The following is a 14,775-nucleotide window of genomic DNA, read 5'->3' as shown; positions in this document are numbered from 1 at the left end:
TGCCCGAAGCCCGTATAGAGAAGAGGCGCGGGCGCCGGCGTTGACTGGGGTGTTGCTAAGAAACTGCGAAGGGGGCGGGGCCAGCAAAGGAGGCGGTGTGAGCGTTCCCGCCCTGTGTGGCCGCGCGCCATTTTACGCCCTTAGTTGTATCTTCTAGTTCTCGAAGCTCCGGGTGCGGGGTCATCTCCTTACTCATCCCGCCGCTTCCTGATTGTTTTCTTCCTGTTGGTGGCCGGAGGGACAAGTTTTTATCCCTGGGAGAGCAGTGGAGGCCTGGCCTATGGGCTGAAGTTGTTCGACTCCATCTGACTTGGTGTGGGGCTGAGGTGCTGACAGAACGCTGGTGCGTAGCCCCGACACTGAGGTGCTCTGGCTGCATCAGGCAGTGCCTCTGTGCTGCTGAAGGCTTTATGTGTGCCTTTAAAGGTCATAGAATGGCTTCAGTTGGAAGAGACCTTAGAGATCACAGAATTGCCAGGGTTGGAAGGGTCCTCAAGATCATGAAATTCCAACCCCCCTGCTACAGGCAGGGCCACCAACCTCCCCATTTGATGCTAGACCAGGCTGCCCAGGGCCCCATCCAATCTGGCCTTGAACACCTCCAGGGACGGGGCATCCACAACCTCTCTGGGCAGCTGTTCCAGCACCTCACCACTCTCTCTGTAAAGAATTTCCCCCTGACATCCAACCTAAATCTTCCCTCCCTCAACTTAAAACCATTTCCCCTCGTCCTGCTGTTATCTACCCTTTCAAAGAGTTGATTTCCCTCCTGTTTGTAGGCTCCCTTTAGGTACTGAAAGGCTGCAATGAGGTCACCCCACAGCCTTCTTTTCTCCAGGCTGAACAAGCCCAGCTCCCTCAGTCTGTCTTCATAGGGGAGGTGCTTCAGTCCCCTGATCATCTTTGTGGCCCTCCTCTGGACCCTCTCCAGCAGCTCCCTGTCTTTTTTGTACTGGGGGCTCCACACTTGGACACATATTTTTTTGGACGCAGGATTTTTCCCCTGCTGGATCAGGCTGCCCATTGCCCCATCCAGCCTGGCCTGGAGCACTTCCAGGGATGGGGCATCCATAGCTTCTCTGTGCCAATGCCTCACCACCCTCTGAGTAAAGAATTTCCCTTTAATATTTAAACTAAATTTCCCCTCTGATAATTTAAAGCCATTCTTCCTTGTCCTGATGATATCACACCATGTAAAAAGTCGCTCCCTGTCCTGTCTGTAAGCGTAAGTACTGGAAGGCTGCAGTGAGGTCTCCCCAGAGCCTTCTCTTCTCCAGACTGACCACCCCCAGCTCCCTCAGCCTTTCTTCATAGGAAAGGTTCTCCAGCCCTCTGGACATCTTTCTGGCTCTCCTCTGAACCCATTCCAACAGCTTTGCATCCTTGTGCTGAAGCTCCAAGCTTGGTCTCAGCTCTCCATGTGGGGCTCCACATGGGCAGAGCAGAGAGGGACAGTCCCCTTCCTCTCCCTGCTGCTGCCTCTCTGTTGATACCACCCAGGGTGCTGTTGGCCTTCCAGGCTGCAAGTGCTTCTCTGCATAGTTGTTCTCAAAGAGTTCTTTGTAGACGCCCTGACTCAAGTACAGCACCTTGCACATGTTGAACCTCATTATGTTTACATGGCACCATTTTTCAAGCCTGTCCAGGTCCTTCTGGATGGCAGCCATTTTATAAGTGTGCTGGGGGTCAAATGCTCAGCCTGACTTTTGGACTTTCCTACTGAGACAATAGCAAAGACTCAAGCATCTTCCCTAGAGAGCCTGGGAAGATTGTATTATTTTGTCTAATAGAAAATACTTGCTCAAATTTTGAATGTATGACTATGAAAGTCTATGCTGCTTTTTAGAGGAATGCCTCCCAGCTTCAAAGCATCTCTTTGTTGCTTAACCCATTAATGCATGAAGTGTTGAGTTGCAGCAATGACCATATTCTGGGTTAAGATCTTTATAGAACTGTGATAGGGATGTTATCTTGGAGGGTTTGTTTTGGTATTGATTATTTCATTTACTTCAGAACAGTAAAGGTGACTGGAATAGGAGATTGGTGAAGTGCACAGAGGATCAGTAAGAGAGAAACATTTACAGTGACAAAAAAATGGGTAAAGGAATAAGTAAAAAATATATAGTCGTGTATTCACATTCCTGCTGATTGCAACCATGCTCACTGCCCACTCATTAATGCTAATATAAACTGCTTATTTTGATAAGCATTGCATTTTCCAGCATTGCTGAGTGCAGTGTCCTCCTTGCAATTGCAAGCAGAGGGTATTATTCTTAAAAGAGATCTGCCTTGGCCAGAGCTCTTCCTTAACAGCTATATTTCCACTATTTTCTGTTATTACAACAGTACAGATCATATGATTCAAAGCATCTAGGACAGATGTGACAAAGTTGTATTGCTTGGCGCATTACATTTTTTCTAAGATAAAATAAAAGCTCTTTTTTTAAGCAAAAATTGAGTTGTATATTAGCATTAGGCTAACAGTAATTATCAAATTGTTTCAGATGCATGCGTTTCCTATGTAATCTTAATGGACCGTGAACCAAACAAAGAGGTAGTATGAAGTTTTTCTGCTTAAGTAAATACTGAGCCAAGTGCCTTCCCATATTTCAATATGCATTAGTCCATTAAAAGGTTTAAGACTTCTTTCCATGGAATAATAATTATCATGCATACTTTAAAATCTCTCTTAAAGTCTCTCTAATAAAGATACTATTTATGATTTTTGTGTTATTCTGATAAAATTGAATAATTTATTTAATAAACCCTAATAATCATTTCATAATCCATGAGCACAAATGGATTTTTCACTTAGCAGAGTTAATCTTCATATTGTGTCTTCAAGAGCAGTCTTCTTCTGTGATTGTGTGATTCTTGTTTTGTATATTTTTAAAAAAATAGATTTGTTTATTAACTGTAGACCTTTTTTACTTACATTGTTATGCAATTTTAAAATTGATTTTTCCTCTCTGCATGTCAACAAATTATATGTGGATAGTCCCTGCTATACAGTGTTTCTTAAACTCTTCTGACCAACAGTTCATTACTGAAAAGAGAAAAAAATGTGCACGGTGCTCACTTTGTATCATAGAACCTTTGAAGCTGGGAAGGACCTCTCGAGATTGGGTAGTCCATCAGAGGTTGTCTTTGCTGAAACAGAAGTAGTATCATAGTGGTGAGCAATAAGTTGCTGCTTTCTGTGTGTCTGGGCACTTTTAGTATGTTATTCATTCTCATTCAGCACAGACATGAAGCAAGGCTGGGCTGATACAGAATCTTGAAGGCAAATTGCACAAAAAGCTATGGTAGATAAGGATTTTTATGTTATGTGCTGAACTGATATGACATTTTAGGAAAGTGATAAGATCATCAAATTTATAAGGTTAACTGTTTGCTTTTGGCTTTGGAAGAGAAGGAACAAGATTTGTAGATAAATCCAGGGATTATTTTTCAATTTCCCTTAAACTCTGATCATCTTTGGCTGAATTGTAACCTCCTGAAAACACTAGTGTGAGCAAATAGACGTTGAGCCAAAAAGGAAGTGGGAGAAAACTGAGCAGGATTCAGGAGTTAGGCCAGGGCATCGAGATAAGGAGAAAAGCAAGTGGATGCTTATTGTGGATAAGTGGATAAGTAACCACTGTAATAAATAAAAAGATGAAGATGAAATTTCCTCAGTAATAATAGGGTCAAAAATACTATTGCATTTTCCAGCTTCTTCCCTCTGCTGTTGTGAGATTTGGTTGCCACAGCATTAAAAATAAAAACCTTAAAAGAATTTAGGCATAAGATGTAACTATGATTTGGAGCCTGTAGAAATTACAGTGAAAAGTTCAAATGTTTATTGGCTACAGCAGAGAATACAAAAGGAAACATTATAGCAGTTTTCAAATAATTGAGAGGGAGTATGGAATAAACTCATCTTCATGTCCGTGGTGAATGAGAAGTAATGGGCTGTAATTGCAGTTCAGAAGATTCATACGAAGCACAAGAAAAAACATTTCTGAGTAGTGGAGCACTAGAGTATGTTGTATATGGAGGGGTTGGAATCACCATCTATTGTAAAAAGAGACGAGGCAAATATCTCCAGGAATTACATCAGTATTGCCGATGCTGTTTGAGGCTGAATCATGAACAAGGTGGCTTTAGAGTATCACTTCCAACCTCATTTTTTAATATAATTATAGAAGTAGAGAATGTTTCTCATAAGCAAAAAGCTCTTTAATCCTGCAGGAAGTGCACTAATAGATGATACAGTTGGGAGAAGAATTACATAAAATCAAGCTAGGAAGAAATATCATTTTAAGACCAGCTAATCACTGAGCAAATCCCCAAAGGACACAATAGATTTTATGTAGCTTGAAGCCTATATATAAATTATGGGTGTGACTCAGAAGAAACTGTTTGAAATTACTGTACTTAGTCTGTATTTGATGGGATGTGAAACTTGGTGATCTTAGGACCTATTTTATTGTGGGGCTGATTTTTTTTGGATTACCACATTTATGTGACTGCATCAACAAGACATCTGTTCGATCCACTTTAGTCTCCTTCATTTTCCAAACCTGCTGTAAAAGTCACACAAATATATTCACAGAGCAACATGCAGTGGCCACAGTCTTTGCTGTCTTTCTTTGGTACTGTCGTGTCTGTAACTGCTCCTCTTGCTTCTAGATTAAGATCCAAAAAGTTGCAGAATTCCTCTGGAATAAAGCTTAAAATGTAAAAAAACAAAAAATATTTTTAATTATGTTTCTTGCTCTGTTCAGAATGAGGGGATATTTGTAGGGCCTCAATGAAAAATACTAAAAATCATTTTACAGTTGCTCTGTTTTTGACTGCTGGATGAGGAGTTACTTTCCTCACTGGCAACTGCTGGAGGCAGTAAGGTAGGTGAGGTGAGGTCTGAGCATATATCAAAGCTGGATGAGCAATGGTTCTGTGGATAGAATAGCAAAATAGTGACAATACAGATATTTTTAATGACTGCTATTGATGTAAGTAGCAGTCATGAAATAGAACCAGCATGATGGCATCTGGAAGCAAAGAAAGAAGCTAATTTTTCTAGATTTTTAAGTCACTTTGATAAATCACATGCCCAAGCTAGCCAGAGAGGAGGAACAGAAAGAACTGAAGGACTGGAGGCTTTGGAGGAAGGAAACGAAAAATTATTTCCACTTAAACATTGTTTTAAATATGCTTTGTAGCATTAGTCTAAGAATTACTAAATATTGTATTCTGCTTCTCCAGCATATATGTTTTTAATTTGTAAAGTTGTTTGCTATTACATAATTTATTGCATTCTTGACAAGGAGTTGAAGTTTAGACTTTAATCTTCCAGGGAAATATGGGAAGAAATATTTTTGAAATTGAATGCTCAGACTTCGGTGGAGCTCTTCCATTTCTCATTTCACAGTTCTGCTTGGAGGAGCGCAATAAATGGTGAGTCTTAAGAATGAACTGCGTAAGCAAGAGCGCATCAGAAATACTGGAAATCTGTCAGAGATGATAGTAGCAGTATTTTGAGTGCTTACAATTAATGCCTGTTACTTTTGAGAAACACAAAATGCTTCAAAAACAGTGTTTTTCTGAATACAAAGAGGAAGCAGATGAAATGGCTTGAACTTTAGGCACTGAGCTAATTTTCAGACTCAGTGTACATCAGGTCATTAAGCAGAAAGCTACTTTGTGTAACAACGCATTTAATGTGTACTTACCATAAAAGCCATTTCCTGTTATTCTGTAAAACCAATTAGCTATTTACCAAATACCCAATTTCATGTCTGTGTGATTTCTTTCTTTTCTTTTTTTTTTTTGTTTTTTGCTATGAAAAAAGGAAAATGTGAATCGTATAAATTATTACCTAATTTCATCTCATACTTTACGCTATTAAATTATTTTCTAAAAAGGATTGGGGCAAGCCTTTAGCATATCTCAGAAATGCTCAATAACACGAGCCCCTACATTTGTCTCAGTGATAAACTACAGCCTTTGCATATTCTGTATAATATAATCTGCCTGTTTGTATGTGAATTTGTTCTCTTTTTCTCCTTTTATTCTACACATAGTTACCATGCATTCCATGAGTAGTAATGAAGATGCATTTCTGCACTGTTCATTTTGCTTGCTGTTGCATATCACATGCTTTGAGAACATGATAAGTTACAAGAGGCATTCTTGGCATCTCTTGCTTATTTAAGTCTTGAAATTAAGGAGTATCGTGAAGCTTCTGACCAGCAGCTGAAGTCTTCAGTCCATGATGGATGCATTTGGGTTTGCATCGTAATAAAGGTGCGTGCATTATTTAGAAGTAGCTCTTAATCATATAATCATTGAATGGCTTACATTGGAAGGAACTTTAAAAACCATCTTGTTCCAACCCTCCTTCTTTGGTCCACTGCTGGTGTTGTTCCATCATAGAGGATCACCTGATAGGTTAGGCACAATCTGCCCATGGTGAAGCCATACTCCACATCTCACATGTGCCTTAGCATCTCTTCCAGGATGATCCACTCCATGACCTTGCCAGGCAGCTCACCAATCTGTAGTTTCCCAGCTCTCCCTTTCTCCCTTTCATAAAAATGGGAGTGATTTTCCCTTTTTCCAGTATCACAGACATTGCCTGACAGCCATTTACCAAGGACTGTGAAATTTTACTGCTGAGCAGTGAGCTGCCACCACTACATAACTTGTAAGAAATCATATCAACTTGTAGGAAACATTACTTATGAGCCATAAGCATCGGGGTTAATAATTCACACTGCTCCCAATAAGTGTTACAAAAGAGTGTTATACTATGAAAATCTACTATCACTGCTCAAACTGTGCTTGTAAGTAGGGCTAGGTAGGGCTACAAATTAAAAGATATTTTTCTTGTGCTCTGTCAATAAAAAGGAAAAAGAAGATGGTGTTGCAGTTAACAGTAGAGACTGATCTATGGCAAGAAGATGGCAACTAAATGGAGAGTTATTTCTATAATGAATATTATTTTGTTGTTAAACCAGCTTTTCTTCTTCTTCTTTTTTTTTTTTTTCTTGTTTTAATTATTGTGAGGAATAATGAAGGAAACTGAGAAGAAAAGAATGTTTTTACTGTTCAGCCAGCTTTCCCCATCCCTGCAGCAGAGCGGTACAAGAAAAACTACTTGTTTAAATATTTTGTTTTTAGCTGCAGTTCCTAAGGTCATCTGTTAACAGCTGCAGTTGTTCCCTTTTTTTTTATCCATGCCTTTCTTTCTTCAGGTTACGTCTGCAAAGAAGGCAGACGTGCAGCTCTTCATACTCCTTTGATATCTCTCTTTATTCCAAGGGTTACGTTATTGAAGGGGATGTAGCAAAAGCAGTGTGTTAAGATCAGGATTTTCTTTTCTTTTGTACTTAGTGATACTAGCAGATACACTATTACAGAGCATGCTGATTTTGACCAGAGCACACACAGTGCCCTTATGGAATGATGTTTTACCAATACTTAGGATTCTGCTCTTGAGGACATACTAATGCTTTCAGGAAAAATAACTTACACTTGATCTTCCATCACAGCATACTTAGCATTGCTATTTCTTTAAAACCATCCTCAGTTGTTTCTTTTGCTGATGGCATCTATTGGGCAGCATTTGATCCCCATTGCTTTTCAGTTTGCATGCATTAGGGCTGCCTGGCTTTTAAGGACAACGTAGTTTATTCACTATACTTCTTCCAACAAAACCCATGACAGCTTTTAATCATTGTATGAAAGATTTAGGCTCTGTCTGCTGAAGAGTAAGATAATTTTTGGACACTAATGAGTGCCGCTGATGTAGCTGAAAGAGAAATAATTGTAATTAGCAATAAGACTCATCAGAAATGTATGCCTGTTACTATTACTAGTAGGTTTTGTACATAAATTTTATTTTAAAAATATAACTAGTTTCAGGATACAAAATTGTGGTTTTTATTTTGTTCAGACAAAGCTTGTATGTTGTAATGAAATAACAGCATAGTGTAATATTGAAGGTATTTTGAGCTTGGATTTTATACATGTGAAATATGAAACTATATTTTATCAGAGCATGTAGTGACAGGATGAGGGGAAATGGCTTTAAACTAGAAGAGGGTAGGTTTAGACTTGATATTAGGAAGAAATTCTTTCTGTGAGGATGGTGAGACATTGAACAGATTGCCCAGGGAGTTTGTGGATGCTTCCTCTCTGGAAACATTCAAGGCCAGGCTGGATGGGGCTGTGAGCAACCTGGTCTAGAGGGAGGTGTCCCTGCCTACAGCAGGGGGGGTTGGTACTAGATGATCTTAAAGGTCCCTTCCAATCCAAACCATTCTATGCTTCTATGATTCTATATTCACATTGAGATTTTATCTTTACAAATACATAATGGATACACATCATAGCCTGGGAATAATAAAAAGTAGAATTTTAGGAATGAAACCCAGCAATGTATTAAGTATCATTTCAGGTTGTGGATGCCCCATCCCTGGAGGCATTCAAGGCCAGGCTGGATGTGGCTCTGGGCAGCCTGGTCTGGTGGTTGGCAACACTGCACATAGCAGGGGGTTGAAAATAAATGATCACTGTGGTCCTTTTCAACCCAGGCCATTTTATGATTTTATGATTCTGTGATTTCTAAACAGAAGCTTTTAATGAAGTGCAAAATTTGTCCTAATATTCAGCATATGCTGGGAAGTTGGGCTGTTTAAAAGTTCAGAATGAAATACAAAGCATAACAGTATTTTCCTATTGAACAGAAACATTGCAGGTTTTTAGTAAGTGCAAATGGTAAGTCCCAAAGAAATAAAACAATCTAGTAATATCTATGTAATCTTTCTTCAAAAGAATCACCCTCTGGCTTTTTCCTTTTTTTTGCAGTGCTCCCCATGAGATTACAAGACCTCAGAGCAACAGCGAAGCTCCTCCCTCTGTACCTCCCCCATGCATCCCAATACAAAAACTTTCTGGGTGGATGCTGGATAGGTAGGTCTTCAGAACAGAGTGGAGATAGTGAGAAAATGAAAACTTTCTCTTAGAAGATAAGAGCTAACTGAAATTAGCTTAAAGAAATCAGTCTGAAGGCTTTTTCTTTCTAAGGGGACACTGTAAGTGTTTTGTTTCTGCTAAATATTTGGTGTACTGTGCAAAGTTTCCATTGCTAAATTTGTAAATTTAAATCTGTGTGTTTGTTTAAAGTATTCTGGGGTTCTCAGTGTGTGTGTGTGTACGTATATCTATAAGAGCATGTCTGATTTTAATTCTTAGATATGGTTTTGTTTTTAATTACAGGTAGAAAAAAATCTGGTTTTAATGTAGAACTATTATCTTGCAGCAAACATACTTTTATTCTTCTAACATTTGTCATATTTTACTAAATGCTAATGAAATTTTCGTTCCTTTCAAGCTGCTTTTTGCCTTGCTTGCTACACTGGCTGAATACATTAGTATTCAAATTGGCTTTGATACTATCTAATCTGAGCTCTAATTACCTTCAGATAGTGCAATTTCTTTTTCTGCACAAATCCGAAATGTTGTTGTGTGATTTTATTCAAGGCATTTAAGTAATGCAAAACCTGGCCCAATATCTATTTCTGATTTTGGAAGTGATGAGCAGATTTGATTACATTATATTGAAACTGTGAATATCTTTTATGCCTGTTTCAAAACAAACAAGCAAACAAGCAACTGTCCACTCAAAATAACATAAAGTTTGTGTAGGGCAAAGCAGATTGCAGAGAGTGAGGAGCAAAGTGGAGGAAATGACCACGTATTTTAGAAACAGATATTAGTCCAGTAAAATGTGTTATGTTTCCCAGCTTGTTTTTGGAAAAGGATAAAATAAATCTGCTAAATCTTGTAATAAGCATTGGTGTTTAGACAGAAGAAAATAGTAATCTGAGAGCAGATATGTTCTGTTTATGCTGGAACTGAGTAGATAATAGTAGCTTTTTTGCAAGGTATTGTACAGCACAGAAAAGAGAGTTCTTATCCTATCTCTTAGTGCTGTAACAAGCTGCTTTCTCATTTTCCTTGCAGTTCCTTGTTTCAGAAGCATTTGAGCTAGGTACGAGATAGTATTTTGATTCTTTTTAAATCTTCTTAGCTTTTTGTTGAGTGTTAGTAGTTATTAGTTATAATGGGTATTCATTGCAGTGTATATATTTAGTGCATCAATGTGTAAAATTGATGATGAATTTGAAGATGTTTACAACATTCAGCATTTCTAGATCAGTGTTTGCTGTGTATGGTGAACTGATTAAATATAACATTTGAAATGTGAAATTCTAAAGTAGCTATGTCCATTTGATCATTGCATTATCTCTCCAACCTTGATTAACTGTCCTTACGAATAGATATCCACTGTCTGTTAATGGGAGTTAAGATGCCTTGATCACAGGCAGGATCTCAATGAAGGTGTCTTTATCTACAGGCAATATCCAACCTAACATCTTTGGGTTTCTGAACATCAGGCCTATGTGTTAATATGCGTTTTTATACTGTTAAGGTACTAAAAAGGCTGCTGATTTTATTGACCTAAAAAGTGGGCCTCTTAGTTATGTCAACAAAAACTGTCCTGTACACAGTTCAGTGTGGTTAAGTACACCTTTATGAATTACTTGGAAATATTTTGTTCTGGATGTTTAGTTATTATGATTATCTGAACTATGTGTAGGATCTATTAAAATTTAATTTTTCACATTGTCACTGAAAAATGATTTGTTGAAAAATACACAGATTTGCCCAAATAAGCTTTTGGAAATACTGTTGATGAGTACTGAAAAAGGTATGGAATCATAGAATCACAGAACTGTAGGAGCTGGAAGGGACCTCTGGAGGCCATCGAGTCCAACCCCAGTGCTAAGCAGTTCCCTACAGCAGAGCACACAGGTAGGCTTACAGGCAGGTACTGAGTATCTGTAGAGAAGGAGACTCCACAACTCAGCACAGGCTGTTCCAGTGCTCTGACAGTAAGGAAGTTCTTCCTTGCATTAGTATGGAACTTCCTGTGTTTCAGTTTCTGCCCATTGCCTCTTGTTCTACTGTTGCTGGCCATTGAAAAGAGACTGCCTCCATTGAATTGAGTCCCTCACTTGAGATATTTATAAATGCTCATGACATCCCCACTCAGCCTTATCTTCTCTAGGCTGAACAGACCCAGGTCTCTCAGCCTTTCCTTATGAGAATAATGCTCCAGGCTCCTCATTGTCCTTATCACTCTCTGATGGACTCTTGGACTCTTTCTATGAGAGCCCTGGTTTTTTTGAACAGAGGAGCCCAGAACTGAACACGTTACTCCAGACATGGTCTCACCAGGGCAGAGTAGAGGGGAGAGGATCACCTCCTTCAAGTTGCTGACCACACTCTTTTTAATGCACCCCAGGATCCCATTGGCCTTCTTGACCATAGGGGCACACTGCTGGCTTATGGCCAACCAGTTGTCCAGCAGAACACCCAGGACCTTTTTTACAGAGCTCCTTTCTTACAGGTCAGCCCCTATCCTGAACTGGTGCATACAGTTATTCTTCCCCAGGTGCAAGGCTCTACACTTGCTCTTGTTAAACCTCATCAGGTTCCTCTTTGCTCAATTTTCCAGTCTGTCCAGGTAGAAAAGGGCTCTGCAGGAGCATGGGTTTTAGGAGTTGCAGCCTTTTGATAATTAGCAATACTTACAATGAGACCACGTTATGTTCTTTTATTTATTCATTTTAAGGTACTTCTTGCCCTAAGTTAAACATGGAGTTATTTGATTTTGTGCAAACAAAATCCTATCAGAGTGAGACACTTTTATTCCTTATTTTTCTGTGAATTAATCTACTAAATGTATGTTAGAACCAATTTAGAAGATAATGCAATTTGTCCTTTTGTTCTTTCATGTCCAGATGCTCAGACTAAATATTTAATGGGCTATTCAATGGGCTGTTACAAGTGAAGGAGCAGATTGTCAAATTATTTCTATCAGGATTAAATATTATACATGCTGGAAATAAGTTGAAATCCAAATGAGGTCAGTTTTCTATTTATATTCCTACTAGTTTTTCTACTATACTTCGAGAGCTCCTTCTATCAAAAACATCCTTCATGGAATTTGAGTGTGTATTTCATTCTGAAACTCTGAATCTATTGGTTATTATCTGCAGTAATTAGTCATTACCCCTATGAGCACTTGTGAATTCTGTCTGTGTTAATGGTCTCATTTTTGGCAGTACTTTGCCATTCTAGAAAATGTTGTCCCAAAAGGAAAGTTTTTGTCTTAGGTTTTTGGGTTTTTTTAATAGATAATTATAGTACAGTAGCACCCATATGTTTGCTTTCTTTGATTACTTTTTCATCTGTTCCTAATACTTTGCCATATACTTCTCATCAGTATATCTGGAATTCCTTGGGTTTTTCTTTTGACATAAAAAAATTGTGTTAGTTTCATAGTCATCAAAGTCAGCCTTAAGCTACTTAGGCTTACCTAAAACCATTAGTTTATTTACAGTCAATTCAGTTCCTTTTCTCAAGATGAGAAAACTAAGTACTTTCCAAGTTAATTAGGAAAAAAAAAAAAAAAAAAAGTGAATTCAATTAAATGTTTTTGAGTTCGTGACCCTTAGGTTGTTATCCTTCAGTAACTGAAGTGTATTTATAACTGTTACTTGTGGACCAATCTCTTTAGGACCAGAGACACCAAAATGTGACATAGGATTTACAATTCTGAGGTTAGTTTCAATGGAAATTTCATAAATACTTTGCACTGGAAATCAATAGACTTCATTCTAGCATTGTATTTACCTTTAGCAGCATGTTCTGATTAGTGTGTGGTTAGGATTTCCTCCCACTTACTCGAGTTTATACTCTCTGGTCTATTCTCTGAGGTTCTAGAAGGAATCCCATCCACTATTGCTTTGTCATTACTTCTGGGAGCACATTTTCTGTTGCCTCCCTCTCATAATTGTTTGCTAGAGAGACTTTAATGTCAGTGCAAACGCTGACATTATTTCTGAGGGCAACACAAATGCTTGGCAGATGATGGAAGGGCAGCATTTCTGTTGTTCCATGTGAATACAGTGCTAGTATAGGTCTCACATTGTCCATTAATGTTTGTCCACTTGTTTGTCTGCTTACAACTTGAAGCTGCTGAAGGAGATGTGGTTTTTTTTTTCCCTCTTGATCACTGCTTTTGGCAGGTCCAGCCTTCAGTTCCCAAAACTGCAGTGTTAAATCCGGCTTCACGTTAGCTGAAAAAATTTCCTTTGCTTCACTTATTACAGTCAGTGCAGTTATCTAAAAGGTCAGTTGCTCTGTTATTCTTAAAAATCTCTTGGAAGATAAAATTAATTTTCTTAGAATTATTACAAATTGAAGAAAAGAACATACTGATTTTTCACTTTGTTTATTGATTGAAATGGGTCTGTGGTTTTGCAGACTAACAGTTGTGTGATTATACACTTTCAGTTTGTTACAATGGTACATTTTGATCTCGGAATTGCGGTCCTTGGTCAGATCTCATCTTGCTTTTAAAGTCCCAGAGGAGGAAAAAATCTAAAACCAAAGTGAAATTATTACACAGTTGTTCACGTTGCACAGCATGCCAGCCATTGGCATGTTCTTTTCAAATAAGTACACCTATACATTTAAAGGAGCAGGCTATAGTTAGAAGAGCATATGGATTCCCTGTCATGAGCCACACCTGAGCTCACAAAAGTAAGATAGCGCAGCTGGACTTCAGGCAGTCAAGAATGCAGAGTGCTTTAAAGATTTGTTGCTGACCAAAGGTATGTTACAGGGGGGTGTAGTTGGTTCTGTAGTGAGTCTGAAAGGGTAAGTCATCCTTTAATGATTCTCAATCTTCTTCACCTTTTGTGGATGAGAACTGCAGTCATGTAAATTGCTGGCAACCATAAGAAAGAAATAACTGTGAATTTGGACCAAGTGTAATTGGTATACGAATACTTACAATGATTTGTATTAATTCAGTACTTCTTATGGCCTTGCCACCCACCCCTTTGTCAGTGATTTCAGCACAAGCAAAAGATACTTTCTTAAACCCCAGAATAAAAGCAGGGTTTGTGAGTATGTGAGAAGGTGAAGTTACTTCTTCATGTACACCTTTTGCTAGGCTGCTAGGAGAGGCTGAATTGTGTTTTCAATCACACCTGCAGCCTGAATAAACAAGTCAGTGATTTGAATCAAAATCATGGTTGTTCAAAGCAATTCAACGTCTTTCCTCTAGGATGTGGAAAAAAATAGTTACCAAGCAAATAAACATAACCAAGACCTCCAGATACTACTGCACACCTCCAAAACACTGAGACATTTGTGAAGCTCTAGGAAAGTAGTGCTTTATGATTATCTTTAGGTTATTTAAGTTCTGTGTAACAGTCTGTATGGAGCTTCATTAGTGTTGATCAGTGGTCACATCATCTCCTAGTGAGGCTTGTTCTGAAGAAATGCAGATCCCTGGCATGCAGAGCAGGGCTGCTCACCAGCAGAATTAAGCATAGAGGCTATCCCAGTTCCATCAGTGATGCTACTGTAATTATTATTTTTCTTTTTTTTAAGAACTCTATCTAATGTCCCTGACTGTATCAAATGACTCTTAATTACCAAATCTGGTGTGAGAGCATGCAAGACTCATTGTCAGCAATGTGTTAGTGAAGAACAATGTCAAGCAGCATTGTGCATTTCGTGGTGTGATGATTCCTACCTTGTGTACACTTTTGATAGGTCCTCTGAAGGCAAATGAGTAATTCCAGGAGAAACCTCAGCAGAAATATGGAGGCATGTTTGAAACTTGGATGTTTCACAGACTCT

General features: G+C 38.6%; 1 protein-coding gene across 1 annotated transcript in view; it reads left to right on the top strand.

The window, feature by feature from the left end:
* Nucleotides 1-75: 75 nt before the first annotated feature.
* The window catches only part of LOC116238226 (sodium channel protein type 5 subunit alpha-like), a 51,667-nt gene continuing 36,967 nt past the window's right edge, over nt 76-14,775 (top strand). The window contains exons 1-7 of the mRNA XM_090143203.1: nt 76-343; nt 2,505-2,554; nt 2,999-3,175; nt 5,342-5,442; nt 6,069-6,291; nt 8,857-8,961; nt 10,015-10,042. The gene's annotated coding sequence lies outside the window, so the exon portion shown is untranslated. The remainder of the gene's footprint in view (nt 344-2,504; nt 2,555-2,998; nt 3,176-5,341; nt 5,443-6,068; nt 6,292-8,856; nt 8,962-10,014; nt 10,043-14,775) is intronic.

Source organism: Phasianus colchicus, chromosome 6 (genome assembly GCF_987193195.1).
Source record: "Phasianus colchicus chromosome 6, bPhaCol1.hap1.1, whole genome shotgun sequence".
NCBI classification, from domain to species: domain Eukaryota; kingdom Metazoa; phylum Chordata; class Aves; order Galliformes; family Phasianidae; genus Phasianus; species Phasianus colchicus.
This window is presented reverse-complemented; position numbering and strand designations above follow the sequence as displayed.